This window comes from Equus asinus, chromosome 4 (assembly GCF_041296235.1).
Source record: "Equus asinus isolate D_3611 breed Donkey chromosome 4, EquAss-T2T_v2, whole genome shotgun sequence".
Classification (NCBI taxonomy): domain Eukaryota; kingdom Metazoa; phylum Chordata; class Mammalia; order Perissodactyla; family Equidae; genus Equus; species Equus asinus.
This window is the reverse complement of record NC_091793.1, coordinates 127,914,393-127,941,433: the sequence shown is the minus strand read 5'-3', so window position 1 is coordinate 127,941,433 and position 27,041 is coordinate 127,914,393. Positions and strand designations below refer to the sequence as shown.

Below are 27,041 nucleotides of genomic sequence, written 5' to 3'. Positions count from 1 at the left end.
TTTGTCTACAAGCTGTTGGCCCTGAGAATTATTTACATTTTAATTACAAGTGCTCAACCCCCTTTAGGAAGCGAGGCAAGCAGCTTATTTACTTCCTACAGGCAGGCTTCTGAGGAAACAGCTTAGCCAGGCTTGCTGAGCCATTGAACCAAACTAAAGTAACTTGCACCAAGTCCTTATCCGCCAGCTCTGCTTCTCCTCTGCTGGGGCTTCTCAGGGGAACCAAAACTGAAATAAGCTGCTCTATGTTTCAATCAAAATACTGCCTCATTTTTTCCGGCTTCCTTTTCTCTGGATGAAGCAACCTTCTACCAGATTCTATTTGCATATATGTACAGCTCTCATTTATTGAGCATTGCAAGGGAGTGAGTTTGTTCTCTATGTGCCTTTTGAAATAGCTTATCCCTTTAATCATTTAACCTTTTCCTTATTTACCAAGAAATATTTTTAAATATCAGTCTGACTCATTCCCCTTCTAAAACAGAATACACTAAACAGAAAGCAAACTTCCCTTGATGCCACGTGGCCGTCACTGTGGATTAGTCATTGAGATGTACTCTGATACCCACAAGGGCGACGGAAGTGGGAGGACTTGTTTGTCTCAACGTTAAATAATCCCACACTGATATGTCCGAATTCTTGTTTCTGCCTTGAGGTCTCTTCCTTCCCTGTCTGGCTGTCTATCTCTAACAGTCCCTTTCTCCACTTCTAATGTGCTGTTTCTAATCTGCCATGGACTGGGAAATCAGCTGAGCCTGTTCCTAGAACTGGGGAAATCAGATAACCCTGTTTCCTAGAACTAAATTCCTGACGTCATGTTCTATGAATGGAGTGCATAAACTTCAGTGTGTACTTGGCTGTTAGTTAGGATGCTTTTGGCTGCAAATAATTGAAAATCCTGACTCATCATGGCTTAAACAACAAGGCAATTTATTGTCTCATGGAACAAAGAGGCTCCAAGGAGGATGGAGTCCAGGTACCATACTTCAGGCCCCATTTTAATCCTGGTAATTCTACCACCTCTGCCTTTCATGCTTGGCTTCATCCTCCAACTGGTGACAATATGGCTGCAGTGGTTCCAGAAGCACATGCTGACACAGCAATGTTCCAAGGAAGGAGGGAGAACATCTCCTTCTGTGTCTCTTTTAGGAGACAGAAACCTTTTATTTTATTTTATTTTTTTATTGTAGTAACATTATACAAATTTCAGGTGTACATTGTTATATTCCGATTTCTGTGTAAATTACAGCACATTCACCACCCAAAGACTAATTACAACCCATCACCATACACAAGTGCCTAATCACCCCTTTTACTGTCCTCCCTTCTCCCTTTCCCTCTGGTAACCACCAATCCAATTTCTGTCTCCGTGTGTGTGTTTGTTGCTGTTTTTATCTTCTATTTATGAGTGAGATGATTTGGTATTTGACTTTCTCCCTTTGGCTTATTTCACTTAGCATAATGCCCTCAAGGTCCATCCATGTTGTCACAAATGGCCAAATTTCATCCTTTTTTATAGCTGAGTAGTATTCCGTTGTGTATATATACCACATCTTCTTTATCCATTTGTCCCTTGATGGGCACGTAGGTAGCTTCCAAGTCTTGGCTATTGTGAATAATGCAGTGAACATAGGGGTGCATATATCTTTATGCATTTGTGTTTTCATGTTCTTTGGATAAATACCCAGCGGTGGAATAGCTGGATCATATGGTAGATCTATTCTTAATTTTTTGAAGAATCTCCATACTGTTTTCCATAGCGCTGTACCAGTTTGCACTCCCACCAGCAGTGTATGAGGGTTCCCTTTTCTCCACATCTGCTCCAACATTTATTGTTTCCTGTCTTGTTAATTATAGCCATTCTGACGGGAGTGAGGTGATATCTCATTGTAGTTTGATTGCATTTCCCTAATAATTAGTGATGTTGAACATCTTTTCATGTGCCTGTTAGCCATCTGTATATCTTCTTTGGAGAAAGTCTTTTCAGATCTTTTGCCCATTTTTTAGTTGGGTTGTTAGTTTTGTTGTTGTTGAGATGTATGAGTTCTTTACATATTTTGGATATTAACCCCTTATCAGATAAGGAGAAAGAAACCTTTCCCAGGGGTTCCCCAGCTGACTTGTCCTCAGGGCCCAGAATTGCCATTTCCTAAACCAACCACTGACTGGGGATAGAATTCTCATGATTGACTTGGACTAATTAGCATCCTGGACCAAACTGGAATCCTCTTAAGAATAAGAAGAGTAAAAAGTAGACATTTGGAAGGGAACCAACAATATATGCTAGAAATTGAAATTGTCTGCTTATGATTTTTTAAACAATTTTTATAGATTTGCAACTGTGTCTATAGTTATTTCAGATTTGGAGCAAGTCGCTTTTAGAAAAATGAGATATTGTTTTAAAATACAATCAAATGGTAACTAGAGATATTTAATGAAAAACTAACTTTGGGTTACATGTACCATAAATGGAGACAAAGTTTGGTGGTTGCTTCTCTGTGAATATTATAACACTTGAATGATTCAACCTAAAGTAAAAAGACTACACAGTTTATTACAAGGAAATGTTCAGAGGAAGGAGCTGTTGAGAGGGAAGAGCTGTAGAGGGGTGAGCCTTTTCATGAAGGCCAGATACCCTTCAAATGACTAGCGGTAAATGCATTAAGTGACAGGAAGATCCCAGCAACCAAGATTCAGTTCTTGGAGCACATTAGGTAGGAGGTCTTAAGACCTAGACTACTCTTTAGGGTATAAGCAATCATGGATAAATTGGGCAGATTTGCCCATATCTTTTGCTTCTTTCTTGCAGCTCTGGAAATCTCCCTATATGGGGAGCTCAAGTGAGCATTTCTTCAATTAACACAAGAATATAGATATAGGACTGTTCTTTTAGATCAATTAATGCACCCCTCTTATTTCGTAGAGTTCAAGCTTCCAAGAAGACATCAGCTCTTCTTTGAAGTGGTCCCTGACTCTCCTCCCCATCTCAAATTGTGATTTCATGTTTCTTCTCTTTGCTCCCTTAGCATCTCTGCATACTTCCAACATAATATTTACCACACTGGATTATAGTCTTTGATTTTTGTTTGTCTTTTCCCCTAAATTCCAAGTATCTTGACAAAGAAACCAGGTTCTACTTATTTTTGTGTCCACAGGGTCCTAGTGCTTAATGATTATCTGTCAGAAGGATGGATGAATAGATCGATGGAGAAACTAAGGAGCAAAGCAATCAGTGATTTGTTCCAGCCCACTCCGGAAGAGGGCTGCTCAGTCAGGGTAGAAACCTAGTTTCCAGGGCTGTTTTCCAATTCACAAATCTGCTACGTCTATGCAGGTGAGTTTTTGTTGGGGATTTTGTTTTTAAGTAAATTCTCTTAAGACTATGCTAGGGCAAGTAGAATGTGATGACACCAGAAGTGAAAGGATCCTGAAATCCTGGCATCAGGATGTGCGGGGTTTTAGGAATGGCAGTGTGGCTCAAAAAGACTTCTTATGAGAAACAAAAAGACTCCCAATTCTCTTCTTCAAGGCACCTTTGGTTACCAACCATTTAGGAGACTGAGCCCTAAGCCTTTCCCCCCACCCCGCCCACCCCACTGTGTACAAAAGACAAGATGCTGTGAACATGAGGATAATATCCACTAGAAGCCTCTATCATTCATTTTGGCTTTGTGACAACTTCCCTGGAAACTCAACATCTTGAGGGGTGAAGTTGGTTTTTGTTTGTTTTTTTTTAAAGATTGGCACCTGAGCTAACAACTGTTGCCAATCTTTTTTGTTTCCTGCTTTTTTCTCCCCGAATCCCCTCAGTATATAGTTGTATATTTTAGTTGTGGGTCCTTCTAGTTGTGGCATGTGGGACATCACCTCAACATGGCCTGATGAGCAGTGCCATGTCCGCGCCCAGGATCCGAACCGGCGAAACCCTGGGCCACCGAAGAGGAGCGTACAAACTTAACCACTCGGCCCCTTAGGATGAAATTTTTTTACTGCAAAGTTTCAGTGTCACTTTAGTGAGATCATAGAACACTCTTTTCTTGCACTAGAACCAGGCAGAAAGTCTCACTCACTTACAGCCAGCACAGTCCCCAGGCTCATTATGGCCTAACTGGTCACCTAAAGTAATGAAAGGGGGAACAGCTTATTCTTGTTCCAGTTGCCATTTGACCAAAATCCTACCAGAGTCACCTATCTGCGAGCGTTTATTCCTCACTATGGAATGTAACTCTTGCTCATCCCTGAAAAACTTGAGTGACCCGTTATATTGAATGGTGAACCCATTCCAGAAGGTGGACTGAACTGGCTCCAGAACTGGTGAAAGCATCCTTTTTGCTTCACATTTTGGGACTCTTGTGAATTATCAGCACATCAAGCCCTAACTAGAAATGCAAGATCTTTCAAATTTCACGAACTACAGCAGGTAATTTGACTGAAAACAATTTGGCAAAATGAAATTTTTGACCAAATATGAAGTGTTTATAGGTATTTAGTTTAAAAGTAATTTGGTCAATAGGAAAATTGGTAAAATAATACCTACATGAAAATGAGTAACCACAATCACTGCTTCTTTTAGTGTTGGTAATTTTGGTATATATACCATGAGGTGGCTTTGTAGCTATGTATCTTAAGCATTTTTGTCTGCTTGTTAAAATTGGTTCCTTTTTTTTTTTTTTCCTGATTACTTATACTCTTTGCTTCAAATGGAACAACCTAAAAGACCAAGAAAAGTAGATTGGTTAAAACAGCATAAATATCCATTAATAAAGGGATTCATTAAAACAGAATTTTCATATATTTTCTTTTATGCTTTATTTTATTATTTAACTTCTTTTGTTAATTTTCTCTTAGTGTAAAAGCAATGTTACTCAATAGAAAAAAATTAGAAAATATAGCCATGCAAAAATGGAATATTATGAACACTCATAAATTTACCTATCCAGTTGACACCTTGAAACCTTGAGTTATTTCCTTCCAGGATACACACACACACATCTAACCCCTGAAAATAGGATCGTGCTATAACAATGTTTTATAACCTCTGATGTAACCTCTGTATAAGAAGGCCACAAACTGTTGGACCTCGACGCTGTTTTAACTAGTATTCTATTGGCCAAAAACAAATTAAGAATTATTTTACATCCAGATAGTGGGAAAAAAGTGATATGTGGACACAAATGCTTAAAGCCACATAAAGGGTTATGAAACTACCCTGTGATTAATACTAATTATTAATATTTTAACAGCAGTTTCTACAAATTCAGAATTTTAACCAGATTGTTCTATCGGCCAGTTTTCTTTGGATCATCTTTTTCAGTTCCTAGTTGCTTGTGGCCAGATCAGTTTTGAGCAAGTTATTAGGAGGTGCAGTTCATTTTTAAGCTCGGCATCCTTCCATGTCAAAGCTGCCAGAGATGTCTGCATCAGTCATTTCCAACCCATCTGCTCTGTGGCACACAACCTCTGGGTGGCCAAATTAGTGACACACCTGTGGGCCTTGTGCCAACAAGAATTTCGGGTGACCTTCACAAATATATTCAAGAGAATAGAAGTAAAAGTTAAGGGAGATTGGATGAAGGGTGCACAGAAACTCTCTGTTCTATGTTGGCAACTTTTCTGCAAACCTAAAATTCATTCAAAATAAAGAGTTAAAAAAATAGCCTGAAATATAAACAAATTGGAGAAAAATCTTTCCTGAAAATTAGGAGAAATCGACCTCCCACCCCCGTACACACGCACACACACACAGAGTGATCAGATGAGACCAGTATGAAAATTGGTACCCAGGAGGCATGCTGTGGGGGGTTTACACAATATCTGTAGTTGAGCTGGGCCAAACATTGTCATTACAAGAATCACATTCTCATCTGTGAAAACGCACTGCTTAAAGAGGAGAAGCAAAAGATTTCCTGCACTTAGGTCTGAGACATTTTTCTGCAGGTTTTTGCAAAGTGAGGATAAAGTGATATAGGGGTTAACATCCTCAACAACACCCCAGCTCTAAATAAAATAATGTCCTGTAGAAGCAGGAGTAGGATCTGCATTGATAGGCAGAGAGGGCAAAGCAGTTAGATTTCTTTAATAGTCATTTGAGATACTAGAAATATACTTTAAACAATTTTCTCTTTAAAAGAAAAAAAAGCCTAATTATGGGCAGCAGTGGGGTAAGAATATTTCAGGAAATATTAGCATACCTGCCTTGTCAGGAAGGTTTAAAAATAAATACTAGACAAGACAAGCAGACGTGATATACAGGTCCAGATCACATAGCTATTGGCCAAAGCTGAAAAGCAAGACTTGAGGCAGCTGAGTTTTAAGAAGAAATGGAGCAGCACAGTGTTCCCTTAAAATACGTGACAAATTCCATGCCGCCAAGTGCCACCTGCACTGTTTATTTGTTGGCTTCTTTATTTCAGTCTGTTAAAAAAAGTCTGTCTGTTGGGAGGCACAGCCTGTCCCAAGCAAAATCAGAAAGAAGCATAAGCTGTATCTACTATTGGCTTCCTCCCTATAACTCTCTCCTCCTTCAACTTAAAAGAATGTTGCAACAAGGCTGAAAGAAAGGAGTGGAAGCATTTAGCTCTGCATTCCTGAGGTCCAGTCTTGATTAGAGAAAGGATTCTTAGGATGCAATCTTGAAGAAGAGAGAGGGTACTGGGAAGCGTGGAGCCCAGAAGCAGAGGTAAACCCTCAAGGGACAGAATCCAATGGAATACAGGTGGGCTTACATGAATTCCAACTGGGAAAGAGAAGGAAGATCCCAAGGGTTTCCTTTATTCACAGGACCTTCCCCTGGTGGGCAAAGGGTGGAGAGGGGGCCTGTTCCCACTTTAGACTCACAAGGTGTCATGCTTTTTCATCGCCGGAGATCTAATCCTCTCATGAAATTGACTAACCCTATAGTGTGAAGGAGGCCCTTAATGAGGCTGCTAGAAGTCTATCCTGGAGTTTGTGGGGATTGCAAGGGAGGGAGCATTGTCTACAGACCCAAACTTCCTAGTGACAACCCCAGGACTTGGAACCCTGCCAACCTGAGCACTGGTCTCCTAGGCCAGGGAGTTCCTTCTGTCCTTACTCCCTTGTCTTCTCTTCCCCTCTGCCCCAGGATGCTGGGCAGGCAGGATCCATTCTTCCTGCAACTTCTTCTCCAGCCTTTGCCTCTGCCCATGCTTAAGTCCCTTCACCTCACACCCTCTCCCCACATGCTCACCCCAAGCATGGCAACACAGGCTTCCTGTCCTGGATGGATCATCACTCAGCCTCCAGACACCTGGGCCTGGTTCTTTTGAGAGTGGTTGGGTGCAGCTGCACAGGGGGAGAAAGGAAGTGAACCAAGGAGCCTCAGCCATGGGCCTTGGCAAGTGAGGAGGGGACAGGAAATCCTGAACTGCTGATGGCAAATCCTGATGCCTAATTCCCCCATAATGCAGATTCAGATAAGGAAGTTGAGACCGAATGTGACTTGTTCCAGATCACTCATTTATTTATTGCCAAAGTCAAAATTAGAATCCAGCTCACACAGATACCATACAATTGACATGGCTGCTTCTGCCATGCCACGTAGAAACAGAAGGAAAACCATGATCTTTCCTGAAATACCCATACTAATAGGAGATTGAGAAAAATACTGGAAAGCTTTACACTGGAACTATTGAAACAGGTACTATGAAACTAACAAAGAAAAGTCTAAATTGATTTTTTTAAAAAAAGCTTGCGTTGTCCATATAAAATAATATTAATTTGGGGCATATCCACACAGGGCAAAATATCTTTTATAAATATTCACTAGTGTGAAATATCGATTACATATATTTTCATAGCAATAATCAAAGAGATGGAATTTCAAAATTAGTTCTGCCTTCCTTCCTGAAATTAGGAATGGTTTTGATAAACTTGGTCAACTAAAAATAATCTCTCTGTATCTGTCGAGTTGGTAAAAGTTTTTTAGGAAACAAATATTGTTTTTCTATTTTAGAATTGAATCACAACTTCTATGTAGAGACGACGGTTTCTGGAAGAGGAGCTATTTTAAAATGGCCACGAGGGTCTATAAACCGTTTATTCAGCATTGCCTCCCTTGCCTAAGAAAGTAATCTGATGCTAATCAAATGATTGGAGTATTCAGTCCAATTAAACAGATATTTAGTACCTAAGTGATGGTTTTCGGTATGGGACACAAAGAGATGCTGCTGTCACAGAGCTTGCCATCAGAGGGGAGGATTAGATAAGGACAGACAGCTGTCATATGAGGTGAACTTCAGGTGGGGTGAGTGAGCAAGAAGGGTGCAAAGAGCTATGGGGATTCAAAGGAAGGAGGGAACACAAATATTTGTTGAAAAGAACTTTGTACTGGAATAAATGAGAGATTCAGGAGAAGCAGCTGTGGAGGTAGATGCTTGAGACGTGCCTTGAAGGATGGGAGGGATTGAAAAAAACATCCCTGGGCTTTGCTCCAGAGCACAAACATGCAGAAAATGCAAATATTTAAGATGATTTTTAAAAGATTGTGTGAAATATTTTAATTTGCTCCTTCTAAAAACACTTACCTCTTTCCACTGTGGTGAACTTATCCAGGTCCCCCGATCCCAGCCATTTTGGGCAGCCTTCTTGTGTGAGACCAGAGGCGTCCTACCAGCCTGGGGACCTTTTGCTTTTGTGTTATAGATGCTACTTCCTCCCTCCTCCCCATTCCCATAGCTCATATTGAGTCTTCATTTGTGCTTGCACTGAGGATGGCATTGCTTATAACTTAATTCACTCATTCGACAAATATTTATTGAACATCTTCTGTGTTCCAGGCATTGCCAGGCGCTAGTAATAGAAGGGTAAATGCAAATTATAGGGAAATGCAAATCAAAACCACAGTGAGAGATCACCTCACACCTGTTAGGATGGTCAAGAAAACAAAAGATAACAACTGTTGGTGAGGATGTGGAGAAAAGGGAACCCTTGTGCGCTTTTGGTGGTAACGTAAGATGATGCAGCTACTATAGAAAACAATAGGGAGGTTTCTCAAAAAATTAAAAATAGAATTACCACATGATCCAGCAATCCCACTTCTGGGTATTTGTCCAAACTAATTCAAATCAGGATCTCAAAGAGATATCCATCCTCCCATGTTCATTGCAGCATTATTCACAATAACCAAAGTGGAATTGGCTTCACAATGGAAGCTAATTGTTTCACAATGGAAACAAATTAAGTGTCCATGACAGATGAATGGATAAAGAAAATGTGGTATATACATACCCTGGAATATTATTCTGCCTTAAAAAAGAAGGAAATCCTGCTACATGTGACAACATGGATGAACTTGGAGGACATTATGCTAAGTGAAATAAGCCAGACACAGATGGACAGAGACTGCATGATTGCATTTGTATGAGGTCTCTAAAATAATCAAATTCGTAGAAACAGAGACTAGAATGGTGGTTGCCAGGGTCTTGGGGGAGGGGGGAAATGGGAAGTTGCTGTTCAACAGGTGTAGAATTTCAGTTATGCAAGATGAAAAAGTTCTAGAGATCTGCCCTACAACATCATGCCTATAGTTCACAATACTGTATTGTGTACTTAAAAACTTGTCAAGAGGGTTAATCTCATGTTAAGTGTCCTTACCATAATAAAAAAAAAAATTTTTTTTAAAGGTGAATACACCTTTAAAAAATCAGGTGCACGCTAGAGAATCAGAGGACACAAAAACCAAAAGGTAGATGAGACCACAGGGCAGAGGAACCAGACCAGCAGGGTGAAGCATTCCTTAGAGATATTTCTGCAAGCAGATTAAGCCACCCAGGCTATACTTTTAGGCCCACTATTTTCTAAGTACTCCAAATTAGAACAGTATGTACTTTTTAATTTTCCGGTTTGCCAGTTTGATAGGCAAAAAATAGCGTATTGTTTTCCCCCTGGGGCTGGAACAATATCACAGACTCCTTAGCAAAGTTCCTGCTCTCCCAACTCCTGGCTGGTCCGTTTATGGGAAGTGCCATCTTATATTTGGCTGTTGTGGAGAAACAACAGCAAAAAGAAGGCAACGTCAAAAGACCAAGTTAATACTAGAAGATTCCCTATGGGCTTCCTATTCTGCTGTGGCCCGAAGAGAGGACATTTGGTAAGAAAGAGATGATCTCATGCATTAAGGTATGACTTCTTGTTAGTGCCTTGGAGTTGATTCTATGTCCTACTGACACTGCGTTCAGCAGAGTGGAACCCTGCCCCGTCTTTTTGCACCATCCTCTCACCTTCCGACGCTGTCTCAGACAGTGCTCCGCTGCTCTTCTTAGGGTTTCCATGGCCAGTTTTTTTGAAAGTGGGTGGCCACGTCCTCCTCCTTAGTCTGTCTAATCTGGAAGCTCCACTGAACCCTGTCCACCATGGGTGACTCTGCTGGTATTTGAAATACGAGTGGCGTAACTTTCAGCATCACGGCAACACGCAGCCACCACAGTGTGACAACCTGCACACACAGGCGGTGTGGTTCCCTGAGCAGAAATGAACCCAGGCCCAGCAGGGAGAGCGTAAAATCTTAACCACTAGACCACCAGGGCTGGCTAAGTTAAGACTAGCTCCAGTTTAACAAGGAGAGTCTTTGTTCCCTGGGATCAAGATGGTGCAATACCTTGTATCCAATACAGTTCCCGCAGCATGCAGGTGACCACAGAGCACACACTCCTCCATAGGAAGATTATTCCCTCCCAGGGCCAACCAGGTGAAAGGAAGGGTGCTAACCCAATGAATAGGCCATGTCCTTCGCACACTATGTGACTAGTATGCCCAGAGCTGAAGAAAAATCTGTCAATGCAACTACGGATTTGCTGGGCCTGATCTAGCCCCTGCCTCCTCCAGCAACATATTTAGCCACTCTCCTCATCTACTAATAAAAGAAAAGATGGTCTGGGTGACACGTAGCCACATTGGATTTGTAAACAGACAAGGAAAACCAACAGCTAAATAGAATTAACAAAGGCCTTAATTTGTTGTGTTGTTTTTAAAAATCTTTAATGAGGTGTAACTTACATACCACAAAATTCACCCATTGTTAAGCATAGAATTTAATGATTTTTAGTAAATTTACAGTAGTGCAAAATGTGCAAACTTTCTATCACCCCAAAAAGACCTCTTGTGTCCATTTGTAGTCAGTCCTTGTTCTTATTCCCTGTCCCCAACCAACCACTATTCTGCTTTCTCTCTCTTACGGATTGGCCTTTCCTGGAAATTTCACGTAAATGGAATCAGGCAACGTGTAGTTTGTTATGTCTGGCTTTCTTCACTTAGCATAGTGTTATTGAGCTTCTTCATGTTGCAGCATGTATTAGTACTTCTTTACTCTTTATTGCTGCAGAATATTTTGTTATACAGATGTGCCACATTTTGTTTTTTCATTCATCAGTTGATAGACCTTTGGATTTTTTTCTGTTGGGGCTATTATGAATAAACGTGCTATGAGCATTCCCATACATGTCTTCGTATGGATATAGTTTCCATTTCTCTTGGGTAGATATCTAGGAGTAGGATTGCTGAGTCACATAGCATGTGTATGTTTAACTTTTTAGAAACTGCCAAACTATTTTCCAAAATGGCTGTACCATTTCACATCCCCAGCAGCAATTTATCAGGCATCCAGCTTCCTCAGTAACAATTGTTACTGTCTTTTTGACTATAGTCTTCTTAGTGGGTTTATTTGTTTTTAAGACTCAGATTTTTCTCACCCCTCAAGTCCCAGAAACCAGCATGGGGTAAGCATAAGCTGGGTCATAACTCGCTAAGACTTTTGAGACTGTGGCAATTCAGGGGAGAGTTTTTTTATGGGAGACAGACAACTACATGCTTGTTATTATAACAAAGAAGGAGGAGAGCAAGCCAGACACCTCCGTTGTCCAACCTTTATTGTCTAAAGCAGGAAAACTAGTTCTTCTAAGGACAAAAAGTTTCCTTTAGATTGAAAATGATCTCAACTTATTCATGCAAGAATTAGTGAACATTTACGAGCACCTGTAGTGAGAGAAAAAAAAGTAATTCTCATATGTTACATGAAATGAGAGTTAATTTAACTTAAATATTTTTGGCTATCTGTGGAGAAAAACACATCACATTGGGAGACAGAAGAGTAAACCAAAGTCCCTGATGAAAGAATTTTAAAATCTGCTCACTCTGATATATGGAGGTGGGGGAGAGGAGGTAGGGTGGGGAGGGGGTGGTCCCATTGCCCCTCACTGATAAAAATTGCAGTCACAGACACCTTAGCATGTGTCTAAGAAAGTGAGTATGTGTGTATGCATAGGGGTAGGGAGTTGAGCAAATGCTTGAAAAAAAATAATTTGGAGTGTTAAGAACTATAGCCCCAAAGTCAGCCTGTATGTATACATTACTAATTCTGAGAGTTTCGAATTGCCTTCATATTAGTGACCCGTAAGAAACTTCTGATCCATCTTATGACTCATTGCTCATGACTTTAAAGCTATTTCAGGGTTTGTCAAGATCTTGTGCAGTTAGTTGGGGAGGGCTGAGAGGAGCACACCAGGAAAGTGAGACAGTCCTATGAATATGTCCTACAGTCTTGCCTGCGCAGGTGGAGAAGGGATTCAATGGGCTTCCCCATTCCTTACAGAATAGCACTTCTGATCTTCCTGGAGCCCTGAGCCAAGATCTACCGGAAACTTCTTAAGTCTGATTGGCCAGCAAGAGCCATTGTGTATATCCCAGCTCCACATTCAGTGAGCTCTAGAACCAGCAAACATGATGAATCAGGCCTTGCCTCTCACCACCCACCCCAGGACTGGTCGTTAAACATTTACCAGCACCCTACTGCAGCGAGCTATACAAACTCTGTAGCAAAGCATTCAGGGTGATCTTCCTTTGAGCATAAGGAAGGGTTCTGAGGGTTACCTTGGAAGGCATCTGCAACAAATAGTACGAAAGACTCAAATGGTTTCACACGTAGAAAACAGACTAGGTACTTTACGATGGCGATGGCGGGGATGACCATTGGGAATTAAGCTCACAGTCCTGTGAGACAGATAAGACAGCTGCATAAAGAACGATGCTAGGAGACAGAAGGTGGCCAGAGGCGTAAAGTGCCAACTGGAGGCGATGATTCAGAGGAGGGTGAGGCTGAGCACACAGCACATTCCAGTGCAGGGCATCTCCGAGTGAGAAATGCCTGGGTCGCTCCCTTTTTGAAGTTCCTGGTGTACTAAAACATGAAGAAACGCCAGAACAAGGTTATAAAAATTATGGTCTATTTTAAATGTTTCCACTAAACATATTACTATGCTTAACACATGAACACACAAAATACAAGGCCATACAAGTGCACTATTAACAAAAGCATTATAGAAGTTATTAAAATAGTAATTCACTGCGCACTACAGGGGGTATGGCTTAAATTAAAAGTTGTCTGATAAACATCTTTGCGAACTGTTGTCAAATCTCAGTGACTGCTTGGTAAGCCTCACTGGGACGTTAAGTCTAAACCTGAGGACTGTGGGGACAGAAAAGCCTGGCTCCCAGAGCCCTTTTTCATATGCTCATGTTCAAGATTATGGCAAATCTTCATGAATTCCAAGCAGGACCTTGTCTGTCATCTACAGAATGAAGCATTTATCCAGCAGAACTGGGAAATTTTAATTTTGCAGAGGTGAATTACTCTAATAACTGAAGTTTATCTCCTTCAAATGCCCAAGCAACTTTCACTATATTTAATGGGAAAATGTCCACAGCCTTCTACTATGGGTTGTTGAAAGTAACATCCCCTACTCTTGAGTCAGGAGTATTGTTATCGTCTGCTCTGGTGACACCACATGGCAAGTGACAATACGGCTTTGCCCTTTTAAGGTTCTGCTGCTGCCGTCTCGGCGCTGGACTCCCTTCCTGCTGTGGTCTGCACAGCTGTCCTGGCAGTGTGGCTGTTTTCTGGTTGGCACTTACTCCACACGTGGGCTGCTGCAGTTGGGCAATAGGATAAGCAGCTTGTTTACATTTGTTGTACAGTGAGAGGGGGTCTGCGACATCTGACCCTAATGGGGCTCCGTCATCCGGCTTTTGCACAGACTTCCAGGGTTTGGGCTGTGTCCTGAAGCTAACTGTGGTTGCTGGCAATCTGGCATCCTATGAGGAGTTGTTGATTTACTATTATGGGCCGAATTGTGTTCCCCTCTCCCCAATTTACATATTGAAATCCTAATCCCAAGTACCTCAGAACGTGATTGTATTTGGAGATAGGGTCGTTAAAGAGATAGTTAATTTAAAATGAGTCATTAGAGGGGGCCCTAATGCAGTGACTGATGTCTTTACAAAAAGAAATTAGGACACAGACACACAGAGAGGAGACTGTGAAGAGACAGGGAGAGATGGGCCATCTACAAGCTAAGGAAAGAGGCCTCAAAGGAAACCAGCCCTGCTGACACCTTGATCTCAGACTTCTAGCCTCCAGAATTGTTGGAAAACAAATTTCTGTTGTGTAAGCCACCCAGTCAGTGGTCCTTTGTTTGGCAGCCTTAGCAGACTAAGACACTAACCCAGCAGCTTTTGCCCCTGTGGTGCCATGTCCTAATATGACACCTGCAACAGAGAACAGCACACGCTCTCCTGAAGGCTTCCCTCACACAGCCCACGTCTCAGGCTGACTCTTTTATTTAAGCTGTTGGTAAATTATTGCTAGTATTAAGATTTTCCAGGTAGTGCAGTGTCAACTCATTGAGGAGAACGGAAGAGATGACGGGACCCTGCAGGCAGAAAGAGAAATGACCTTCCATGTGTGCAAGAATGATGAAGAATTTAAGGGAGAAAAATGTTTCACCTGCAGGAAGATGGATTCTGAGCTGTCAGTTAAAATCTAAGAAAATTGCCAGGAGTCATTGTCAACTCTTTCCTAAATAAATACATTAGTCCAATTAGTACTGAGACCAAAAAAAGTCATAAGCTGGCAATTTTTATACACAAAACATTAAGAAAAAAACATAAAAGCAAATCATTAGGGTATCCTTGGACAAAAACCACAGTGAAAGATGATGAGTGTGTGAAATTCTGATTTCAGTGACTTAAGGAAGACATCAAAGAAACAGAAAAGGCCCAGAGAAAGACATTGACAATTCAAAGGGAAAGCAGGGTCTTAAAAATAAGGACAGATGGGACCAGGAAAAAGGGAGCAAGAAGGAATAGAATCCGGGATTTTGAAATTATGACCATGAAGTCTGGGTGCACAAGGGCTGCCTCTTCAAACCCCAGAGAGCCAGACCTAATGAAAGGTGCTAAAGTTTGAAAAGTATGGTTTTAGGATAAATAAAAGGCAATCACTCTTAGCCTAATAAATAAAAGACGATATTCTCCCTTCTCCCAGTTGTTGGTACATACACAAGGAAAAAGGACACAGATTTGAAGCAGATTTGTATCAACGTGGGGTGATTGGATAATATTAATGGAAACTGTGGATGTTTGAGAAATTCCTTATCAGCCGAGACTGAATCCAGGGTGAGCAAACCCACTCCCCCACCATTGGTCCCAGAGCCCCTGCTGAGATAGAACTGCTCTATCCTCATAGGGCACAAAACAAAGACACCCCAGAAGTCTTGTGGGGTATCGGACATACAGAACAGAAACTTCCAAGTCTTGGAATATCTTCAAGGGGACTGTATTTTTTATTTCCCTACTAACCCTAAAATGTTCCTGTCTTCTTAGAAGCGGTGGCAGTTTCTAAGAATACATAAACAACAAAAATATGTTTTATAACTGTTCCTAGTCATTAAAGTAGAAAAACTTAAACCAACATATATCCATTCCCAGTCAATTATCTTCTATTGAAAAACACTGTCCTTGTTTCCACTTCATGCCTGGCAGGTGCTCAGACAGATTCTACCTGGCTCCAGGACTCTTATTCCTGGGCTCAGAGATGTCCTTTGCAGACTTACTCCAAAAAAAGCAACAGGTCCAGACTTTGCTGGCCAAGCCCTGGGGCAACAAGCTGACATTATTAACATATTAGCTCCAAACCTGAGCACGTGCAAGCAAGGACACAGGGCCTGGCAGAGCTGCTAGCAAGTCAGATTCCAGAAAACCTGACAGACTGGATGAGCAATTGTAGATGAGCATGACCAGGTGTCCATAAATTGACCACTTAACCCCACATGATTTTATTTCTCTGGCGACCAGAATGGCAGGAACTTTAGCCATGTAACTCACCCGCCTCTGAGCTCTAATTAAAGTTTGCTAGGAGCTTTATGATCTGCCCAGACAACTACCTGGGGATGCAAAAGCACTCAGTCACAGCGCTGCTGTTATTATTTTGTTGTTGTTAGTTTTATTCCTGTTCTACAATAATGATTCAGAGCATAATTGACTCTGAGGGTTCTGTTCTTGCCTCTGTTTGTAGGAGAGTGGGTGGCAGTCTTTGTTTGTAATGTGCCCTCCTTCCCTTCTGACAATGGTGCAGGAAGTGCGTGCAGCAGGGATGACGGACATGCACCGAAGCATCCCTCCCCTCTCCTCAAGACTCCTCTGGCCGGCAGAATCGGGTATGAGGTGAACAGTGGGGGTGGAGGGTGGAGATCTGGCTCGGAGCCGTTCCTGACATATTGTCCATGGACAAGCATTGGTTAGCACATGAATCAAACCCAGGCTTTGATTCAGAAGACTTTTTAGTTCAGATTCTATGGCTTGAGATTGGAGGGCTAGAACAAAACAACTGGCTAGGGGTTGAAGCTAGACATTTAACTTTCAGAATCATTTAATTCAGAACCTGAAAGATACACACCCAGAGCTGGCCTGGTGGCACATGCAGCAGGTTGGGTTCACACGTTCCGCTTTGGCAGCCTAGGGTCTCTCAGTTCAGATCCCAGGTACAGACCTACTCACTGCTTGTCAAGCCATACTGTGGCAGGCGTCCCACATATAAAGTGGAGGAAGATGTGCACAGATGTTAGCTCAGGGCTAATCTTCCTCAAAAAAAAAAGAAAAAGATACACACCCACACCCACCCCCACCCACTGAGTCCCAAACACCACACCATTGTTAAACCATCAGACAACTCATTCTATATACCAGCTTGGGAGTGAAGATTAAAGAGTCAAACTTTGACCTATTCAATTCTCAAACTTAAGCCTGGTAAACAGAACATCTTTGCATTTGGAGGAAACTTCGATGTCTATCAAGTCCAGATTTCTACACCACATCTGAACTCCTGTGATAACATTACCAATAAATGGTCATGCACTCTTTGTCTGAATACCCCAAAGGAGGACTGAGATTGACCCTGAAACTAACAAAGCATCAGAGTGAGGGCCTCTCACTTGCAAGGGCCTCTCCCAAGCCCTCTGCTTAACTTTGTATCCATCATTTGTATTTCTTGTCTTAAAGAGGGCCTCCAAAATATATAAGCTTCAGGCCCCAAAAAGCCACACATGGGGACAATAATACTCCAAGGGCCATCCACAGTACTACCCTACACTGAAATAAAATCTGCCTCCCTACAAGTATGCCCAAAATGTCAGAAATGTATTTTTGGTAATATAGTGATATTTCTGAGATTGGGTGTATTTAATGAGTGAGTAGAGTATACGAGAGGATTTTCTAGGGGTTGGTCCCATGGCTGAGTGGTTAAGTTCATGCGTTCTGCTTTAACAGCCCAGGGTTTGCCTGTTCAGATTCTGGGCACAGACCTACACACTGCTCATCAAGCCATGCTGTGGCAGCATCCCACATAGAAGACTCTTAGAATGACCTACAACTAGGATATACAACTATGTACTGGGGCTTTGGAGAGCAAAAAAAAAAAAGAGGCAGACTGGCAACAGATGTTAGCTCAGGGCCAATCTTCCTCACCAAAAAAAAAAGAGAGAGAGAGAGAGGGTTTTCTGAAAGTCCTACATTTCAATTTAAAATCAATTGCTCTTTTCTTGCCCCAGTAACTTTACCTGGGCTGTTCCCTCTTTCTGGAAGCTCTTGTCTTTCTTGTCTGATTATCTCCTGCTTTGCGGATCTCAACTCATACGTCCCCAAGAATGTCCTCCCTAATTTCCTTGATCAGGTCAAATCCTGCCTTATATAGTGGCATCATACCATGCTTCTTCATGGCACATGTCACACATAATTTTACTCACATTTGCATGTTAATTTCTTTGATTACTCTCTAACTCCCCCACCCAACTGGAAGACTCATGAGGCCTGGACACTGCCTTCTTTTTATCATGTCCAAAACCCCAAGCTCAGCACAGAGCCTAGCACGATATGTATTTGTAGACTGAATCAATAATGCACGACCAGGTTAAAAGGTTTGGGTAAGAAAGGTTCTCTGGATTTAGGTTAAACATAAATTCAATAAGAACTAAAAAGTCAACGTTATAAGGCATTACATTTTAGCTCATTATAATGTATATTTTCTGACAATTATTTGCTGTCCAACAATGAAACAAGCTATCTTAAAAAGTAGAGTATGTTCCTCAAAATTACATGTTTACTACTAAAGACGTTGAAGAGGAAAATTCCATAAAGGGAATTCTGTAAAGGTAGAGTTGGACTGAGATCAACTAGATCATGTAAGGTTTATCTCAACTAGAAATCTTATAAGTCTATGGTCACTGACATACAGCTTTTATTAGTGGTATTTATGATGATCTGCATGAGTGTGGAAATGGTGCGATGTTTCACAAGGAAAACATTAAATAGAACTAAATAGTTTCTATTAGAAATGTATGTTCAATATAAATAGAAACCAACACATAGGAGTAAGTATATATAAGCAAATAAAAGCATGACCACTGATAATAACTAAATTCAGGAATGAATAGAGGGGCCGGCCCCGTGGGCGAGTGGTTAAGATCACGTGCTCCGCTCTGGCGGCCCAGGGTTTCACTGGGTTCGGACCCTGGGCACGGACATGGCGCCGCTCGTCAGGCCACATTGAGGTGGCGTCCCACATGCCACAACTAGAAGGACCTGCAACTAAGATATACAACTATGTACTGGGGGGGATTTGGGAAGATAAAGCAGGGGAAAAAAAAAGAAAAGAATGAACAGAGATTCTTTCCAAGATGGAGTAAAAGGGACTGAATTTAACCTCCTGCCTGAAACAAGTAGAAAACAAAACAAAGCGTATGAAACAATGGTTTTCCAAAAATTGAAAAACAAGCAGCATAGGACTGTGACCCCTGAGAGGAGATGACTCATGGGCTTGAACCAGTTTATTTCCTAGAGGCCATTTCCAGGCTGCAACACAGGAATGGGGAAACCACACAGAACCTACAGTCTTGCTGAGTGGAAAAGAGAGAGATCAGAGTTCAGAGAGGGTACAGTGGCCAGGATTTGTAGAACCGAGTGCCAGAGAGGAGGGAGCTGCACAGAGAGAGATGGGGTCCTGGAAATTTAAAGAGAATTTCACGTCTTTGATTGAGTGCTAATATGACACGCCTAAGAGGAAACCAGCCAGGGCTGGGACAGAAGCATGAGAATGAATAGGCAGAAAAGTGTTTGGAATTCATGCAGGGGTGGGAATAGTTCATGTTCATGTCAGCCAGAGTGGAAACACCTCTTCATGCAAAAGATACCGGATAGGGCAGGGGTTGGCCAACTACAGCCCACAGGCCAAATTCAGCCCACAGATTTGGGTTTGAATTTGGGTTTGCAAACTGAGAATGATTTTTATATTTTTAAAGAATTGTAAAAATAAAGAAAAATATGCAACAGAGACTATATGTGGCCTGCAAAGCCTAAACTATTTACTATACGGACTCTTACCAAAAATGTTTGCCAATCCCTGAAATAGCGTTGAGATAGTTATCAGCTTAATAGTGGAGATAAATTAGCCCTAAGCTAAAGGTTGCTCTGGACTTACCCTAACAAACTTAAAAGCAATCCTGAAAAGAATCCTACAAAGGATCCTAATTCCTGGTGATTTAGCTCGCAGTGAACAAAATCTAACACTATTTAATGAAATACAACAAAATCTAGTGCCCCTAAACATAAAACTCGTGTCAGGCATCCAATAAAAAACTGCCAGACTTGCAAAGAAACAAGGAAATATTACCCTATATTATTCTTCTATTGCTGTATAACAAACTACGCCAAAAACTTGGTGACTTAAAAAAATAATCATTTCTTATTTCTTATGGTTTCTGTGAGTCAGGAGTTCTGACAGAGTAATGCTTATTTGCAGAGTAATGACAGGGAAATGCTTATTTCTGCCTCATAATGTTTGGGGCCCAAGCTGGAAGACTTGAAGTTTGGAGGCTGGAATTTTCTGACGGCTTGTCCACATATTTGGCAACTGATGCTAACTGTTGGCCACCTTTTATGAGGAAAGAGTTAACAGAGCAGGTCTGGTTGCTTATTCCTTGAATATCTCTAAGAGAACCTGGAACCGTGACTGGCCTTTGGCTAACCACTGAGAATATGCCCTCCGATGTCAGGGACTGATGATTTTGACGTGGAGATGTGGAGCAGTGGGCTGTGCTATACCAGCTTATCAGGTTGATTTGCACAAAAATCAAGATTAATGATGTGCACCTGGTTCCATTGTTGGAGTCCTGAGTTTTAATTGCCATGGCTGGTTGCATAGCAAGATATGCTTATGTGACCAGCACACCAAAAAAGCCTTGAACATGAGACTCCAACAGGTTTCCCTGGGTAGAGACATTTCAGACACGTTCCTGTAGTTTGCTATCAGAGAAAAAGCACATCCCGTGTGGCCTCTGATGAAGGAGGACTCTGAAGCCTGTACTGGACCTCTCTGGACTCTGCCCAATGAAAATATCTTTCCTGTTGCTTTACTCTGTATCTTTCATGATAATAAACTTTAGCTGTGAATATAATCTTCTCTTGACTCTTGTGAGTCCTTCTGGCCAATCACTGAGCTTGGAGTGGTTTTGGGACCCTCAAAACACCATGAAAATACTAATCAAAAGAGAGCTAGATGTATAAATTATTCACTGTTGTATAACAAATTACTCTGAATTTAGCAGTTAAAAACAGCAAACATTTATCGTTCATAGTTTCTGTGAGCCAGGAATCTGGGGTGGCTTAGCTGGGAGTTCTTGTTCAGAGTCTCTCACAGTCTAAGTAAGCGGCTTGGATAGGTCTGAAGGGTCTGCATCCAGGCCCACTTATGTGGTGGGTGGCAAGGGGCTTCAGAAGATCCTCAACATGTGGATTTTGTTTTTAGGATTTGCCCTGAGCTAATATGTGCTGCCAATCTTCCTCTTTGTTTTTCCCCTCCCCAAAGCCCCAGTACGTAGTTGTATATTCTAGTTGTAAATTCTTCTTGTTCTTCTCTGTGAGCCACCGCCACAGCATGGCTACTGACAGACGAGTGGTGTGGTTCTGCACCCAGGACCTGAACCTGGGCTGCCGAAGTGAGTACACCAAACTTAACTACTAGGCCATCAGGGATGGCTCACCATATGAATTCTTTATAGGCTGCTCATGACATGGTTTCCCGCAGAGGAAGTGATCGGAGAAAGAGAGAAAGAGAAAGAAGGCCTATGACAGAAGCCACAGTCTTTTATAACCTAATCTGAGATGTGAAATAACTTCACTTTTGCCGTATTTCATTGGTTACACAGACCAATTTTGGTACAATGTGAGAGAGGACTACACAAGAGTGTACACCAGATGGGGATCATTGGGGACCATCTTGGAGGCTACTAGAATAGCTATATTAATGTCAGACAAGGTAGCTTCCAGAAGGAATATTATCAGGGATGAAGAAGGACATTTCATAACAGTAAAGGGGTTAACTCCTCAAGAAAACGAAAAATCCTAAATGTGTATACTGAGCTTCATGCCTAAGGCTAAGACCCAAATAGAAGTTTTCTCCATTTGTGTTTATAATAGGACCTTTTCTGTAGGAGATATTTAGCATATTTCTAAGTCCACCCATGCTTCATCATCATCTTCATTGTAGTTGTCCTCATCAACATAAAGGAAATCCAAAAACCAATTTTTTTTTATTTTAGCAAATAATTACGGAGATGCTGTAACAACTAAAATTTCCCTTGTAAATAGTTCTGCTTTACATAAAAGCACAGTGGGGAAAAGTCACCTAGGTGTTAAGAAAGGGCACGGGGTTTTCAAGAAATCAGAATTCAGCAGGGCAAGCAGGAAATCATAACCACAGACGAAAAACAAGGGCAAAGCAGCAGAAGGTGACGTCAAGGTGATGTGTATTTTTAATGGGTGACAGGCCAGCAGAATTTGACACTGATGGTGTCTGGGAAGTGGGGCGAAGGCACTAGAAATTCTATCAATCAGGCCATGAGCATGGGAGGCTGAGACTGTCTTGTTCACCACTGACATCTTGGTGTCTGGCACAGTGCTGGGCACCTGAGTAAATTAATATGAAATGTTTATCTCTTTATGGAAAAAAACAGTCTGTAATGGGAGGGCCTGACAAAATGGACCAATAGCTTTAAAGACATCACTTTAATAAGGACTCCAGAATATAAACTTTTATATTTCAAGACTAGCTTATCAGGTCTCTTCCTAAATTCTAACAGCTTGTGATAAGAAGAAAAGAAAGATCTGGAAGAGAATTATATGCAAGAATCAAAACAGACAAATTTCAGATTTCCCCTGCCATTCGAGATTCTCCATGATTTGGTTTCTACTTACTTCTCCAGATTTCTCTATCAGTTCTACGTTCTGGAAATCTGCCATTCCAGTCAAATTGACCAAATACTGTATTTTCTTGATTTAATTTGTACATTTCCCCCCAGCTTTTAATATTTCTGAAATCAAGAAGTGTTTTACCACCAAAGCATTTGGATTGCGGCGCTCCTTTAAACATGCCTCATTATTTCTTCTTTCAGAGATTTGGCTAAAAGTATTTTTTCTTCCTTTTTTACATCAGTTGAAATACAGCCAATCTTTCCAGACCCAATTTATATCCAAAATCCCCTAAAAAAAACCTTCCTGGTCAGCCCTTCCAAAAGTCAGTTTACTTTTCTCTGACCTACAGTGGTACTAAAATCTAAGTTGACATATTCTGTACTACTTAATATGGGACTTATATGCGTCCCTGTATTATTTCTCTTTCCAGATTATAATAAGAATCCAGAGGGCAAAACTCTCTCTCTTACATCCTTGCATTTTCCACAGCAACTAGCATATTTTCCTCATTTTGATGATCAATAAATATTAACTCAGTGAATGAAGGGATAAGTTAATAACTATACACAGTTATGCTTACAGAACACAACTCATTACAAAAGAATGGGAACAATAACACTATGAGAAGATGTCCATGGTACGTGGTTAAACAGGAAAAAAAGCAAGCTGCAGAACAGTGTGTATACAATGATTTTATTTTTGTCAAATCAACAACAAATTTCTCCCTAACATATAGGATAGGAATGCTTGTAGATACATGGAAAGCTGTTTGGAAGAACACAGGCCTATGGTTAACATCAATTATCTCTGTAAAGTGGCATGGAGGTGAGGAAATTATGGAAGTTAATGGCGGATTTCCCCTTTTTAGTTGGGGAACTATATACACACACATATACACACACACACACCTGTGTTATTTGCCTTTGGATGAAAAAAAAATCAACAAAGTATGCGAATTAGTTTTGCAGTGAAAAATTAAGGGGAAAAAAAAAAGAAAGAAAGGGCTGCCTGTCTTTCAAGGATGTAGCTTTATGGTGAAGGGGAAAGAGAAAGGCCAAAATTCAATACATAGCAGTTGTGAGTTATGAGATATGACAACCAAGAAATAAGATTAGTTCAGAAAACTATAGAAGAAAGTAAATAGTTTTCTGAACCCAGATGTAACAGAATTCTGGGGCCTTGTACACTGGCTGATTTAAAACCCACTGTCACACAAAACAAAGTGGAAGGTTCGGGGCAGTGGGCCAGAGCAGCGAAGTAAGTTATTTTAACAAAAAAGCCTCTTGCTTATGTTAAGATATAACTAAAGCAAATTCCTATTCAAGAGACATCTCTCAAAGGTGTTTTTCCTCATAAGAGTAGCCCTGTCAGAGATGTATGGCAGGTAGAGGAAATTGGGCATTTATACACAATCCCATGACACCACTGACGCAAACTAAACACGCTAGATGAATGGGATATTTGTATCTCTGCCATCAGTTACAACTGTTAACTTTTTTATTTTTAATTTTACTTTAACTCCTAACCATGCACCAAGGACTGTGCTGTCTTACAGGTTTTATTTTATTGGTGCCTCCAAAAAGACCCTATGATATTACTCTCTTCATTTCACAGATGGGGAAACTGACGCTTAGATAAGTTAAGCAAGTAAGGGAGTCAGGTTTGAACTCAGGAAGTCTGTTAATTGATGCCAAATTCCTTCCTCTTTGCTTCTCCATAAATGTGGCTGTCACATAATCAACCCTATTATCGCTAGATATCCCTCTATTCCTTATTTCACTTTCTTGCCCCACTGTTGTGTGAAGGTGTGTCCTAATTGCCCATATTTGTGCCAACATAACACAAGGATCGGCATCACACATCTCAAATCAATTCTTCCATCCACTTGGCTTCCTGGTTTTATTAGAAACACAAAGAATATTCTGCTGGAAGGCAGATGTTCCCGAATATTACTGTTTTCCTTTACTAACTTGTTGTAGCTCCCCTACTTCTCAAATCACCTATTTTCTTTTTTGAACAGTTCACAGTTTCCGCTTTATTCACTATAGAGGGAGAGAAGTATGTTAGTCGTTGCATCAAGCAGTATAGGCTCACAATCCCTTATCCACTAATTTTGAAATCCAAAGAGGTCTGATAAATGAAAGACTTTTCATAACTCATTTGGCATCAAAGCCTGACCAGACCTGAAGTCATCTGGCAACAACACCTGCCCTGAACTGACTTGAGGCTATTTTTAATCTTCATTGGTCAGAATCAGTGTGAACGTTCACACATTGCACTGCTGAAAAATCAGTTTGTTTGATTACGGGGTGCTGCCCAGACCTCACTCAGAGTTTTGTGTATGATATGGTGTATTTACCTTGTTATCCATCCAAGATGGAAAAAGTCCCAACTTACAGATCACATCTGGACCTCAAGGGTTTCAGATAAGTGATATCAGATGTGTTATTTTCTTTCTTTTACCCCCTCCCCACGTTTTTTTAAGGAGTTAAAGTGAAGTGTTGAATATTTTCCCAAGTCTAGTGCTTTGATTTGGTGAACATCTACGGCCAAGTTATACAAATACTTTGTGACTTTAGAAAATTCAAGTGTTGAAGTGGAGCCCTTTTTAAACTTTTCTTAATCAAAAGTCATTACACAGTCTCCACCTGGCAGATTATTTCATTGTTCATTGATGGTAAGCCACTGAAAGAATTAACTTTCCCCCAAAGAATTAACTTTTGTTTCCCCCTCCGACGGTGTCTAAATGTGGGACACTGCTCTCTCAGGCCACTGGTTGGTTGTCTGCTGGACTGTTTTGGAATATGTAAAGCTGTTATAATCCCATGTGGAACAGATTAACTATAATGATGAAAATTAAGGTGATCTAGATGAGCCTTAAATTTCTGATTGAACTGGGTTCTTTCAATCTGAATTTTCTGGGTACATTTACACAAACTCACAGGGTTCATTGTTCCCATTCATCTGTCATGGTTTTCTAGTGTTCTGCACGTTCTCCCAAACTAAGGAGCTAAACCGTAGCATGTGAGCATCCATTAAATCTAGCACTTCAGAAATTTAAAGCTGCCACAGAATTATCGTTCATTAAGTGAAATTTTCCATGATCGGTCTCTGAGTCATGAAATTCCATTCTAAGAGCCGAGGAAAGATTCCCAAACGAAAGGGAAGGAAAAGCACTTCTGACTTAAGGCACTTCCTGCTTCTCTGTGGTAGATCAGTTGCTATGACAGTCGACTGGCGCAGAGAACATGTACCTAGGTGCTTAAAATAGCCCAAGAGTACTTTTCCCTAATGAATCAGATTCTGCAAGGAATTACTAAGTCTTACAGTATTTACATGATATGCTGTTTCAGCAATAAATAACTACAGTTACACAGTAGGGTTGAAAACCTACTGCTTAGTGTTTTTAACTTTTAGCAGAGAAAAACAGGAAATTCCTTAGTATTTAACATATACAGGAATATGTGCCTGTTATTTTAAAAAGCCTCCATTCGGTTCAAGTTGGAATAATTTTGATTTGAAGGCCACACTTTAAAAGCATTAACTAATCCTTATAACATCTGTGTGGCATAAATGAATGCAAGTATGCCCATTTTACACGGGATCGATTAAAGATGTCAAGTATATTTCTACCTTAAAGTAAATTTTTCATCCAGAAATGAAACCAAAGACCTCAGACTCTGTGCTCCCTGAGTAATTGCAGTGTAATGTGACTGCTTTTCTCTGTGTACCAAGTTATTCTTGATGATTCTCAAGGTCTGCCCTTCGTCTTTACAGAGTATTTCTTGGGTAAGCAATGGGTGGGGTTGAGGACCTAAAGAATGCATGAGGAGAGTAATGGCTCCCTCAGAAAGTGGGGGAGGAGGACGTGCCATTGGGGCCCCTCGTGGGTTAGCAGTAGCTCTCTGAGTTGCTATCCCTGTTAGCAGGCATCCAGGGCACCAGCTCCCTGAGCTGCCCTTTCCCAACCAGTCCAGGCTGCTCTCACTCCTGAATCCTTCTGCAGAGCTTCCCTCATCAGCCATTCTTGTGCACAGACCTCACTCTGCTGCCAAAAGCAATAAATGGCCTGTCAGACTTGATGTGCGTGGGGCTATGACCAAATGGGAACTTAAAGCCAGAGAATTTCATCTCCATGAGGTGAGGTACCAGGGCTACTTCAGAAAGCAGAAGTGCCAGATCCACCCTTTAGTGATGGTCCTCAAAGGGGAATTGGAGAGTCCAGAGAAAAACCCTTAAGAAAATCTGAAATAATTATACTGTAGTTGGGGAATTCTGAAAAGAGAAAACTTGCTGCAGACTTTTCTACTTCTTCTCTCTCTTTTTAAACAGCTACACACCTTGTTTCTGTGCTAAGCACCTATTTCACTAAATGGGAACTTCATTCGAGGTCTTTCATCCTATAATGTTTATTTATTATTCTGCTTCCACTTAACCTTTTTCTCTCTTTT

The 27,041-nt window shown here is 41.1% G+C and overlaps 1 long non-coding RNA gene across 9 annotated transcripts in view; it reads left to right on the top strand.

Moving 5' to 3' along the window:
- Positions 1–27,041, top strand: part of LOC139045137 (uncharacterized) — an 85,511-nt gene that overhangs the window by 37,917 nt on the left and 20,553 nt on the right. For 4 of the 9 annotated variants that reach the window (XR_011502952.1, XR_011502951.1, XR_011502949.1 and 1 more), the window contains exon 4: positions 3,156–3,334. This is a non-coding gene — a long non-coding RNA (uncharacterized lncRNA). Of the gene's footprint in view, positions 1–3,155; positions 3,335–16,363; positions 16,506–20,140; positions 27,040–27,041 lie in introns of those variants that run through there. The other 5 variants (XR_011502955.1, XR_011502950.1, XR_011502953.1 and 2 more) reach the window with 5 other exon arrangements.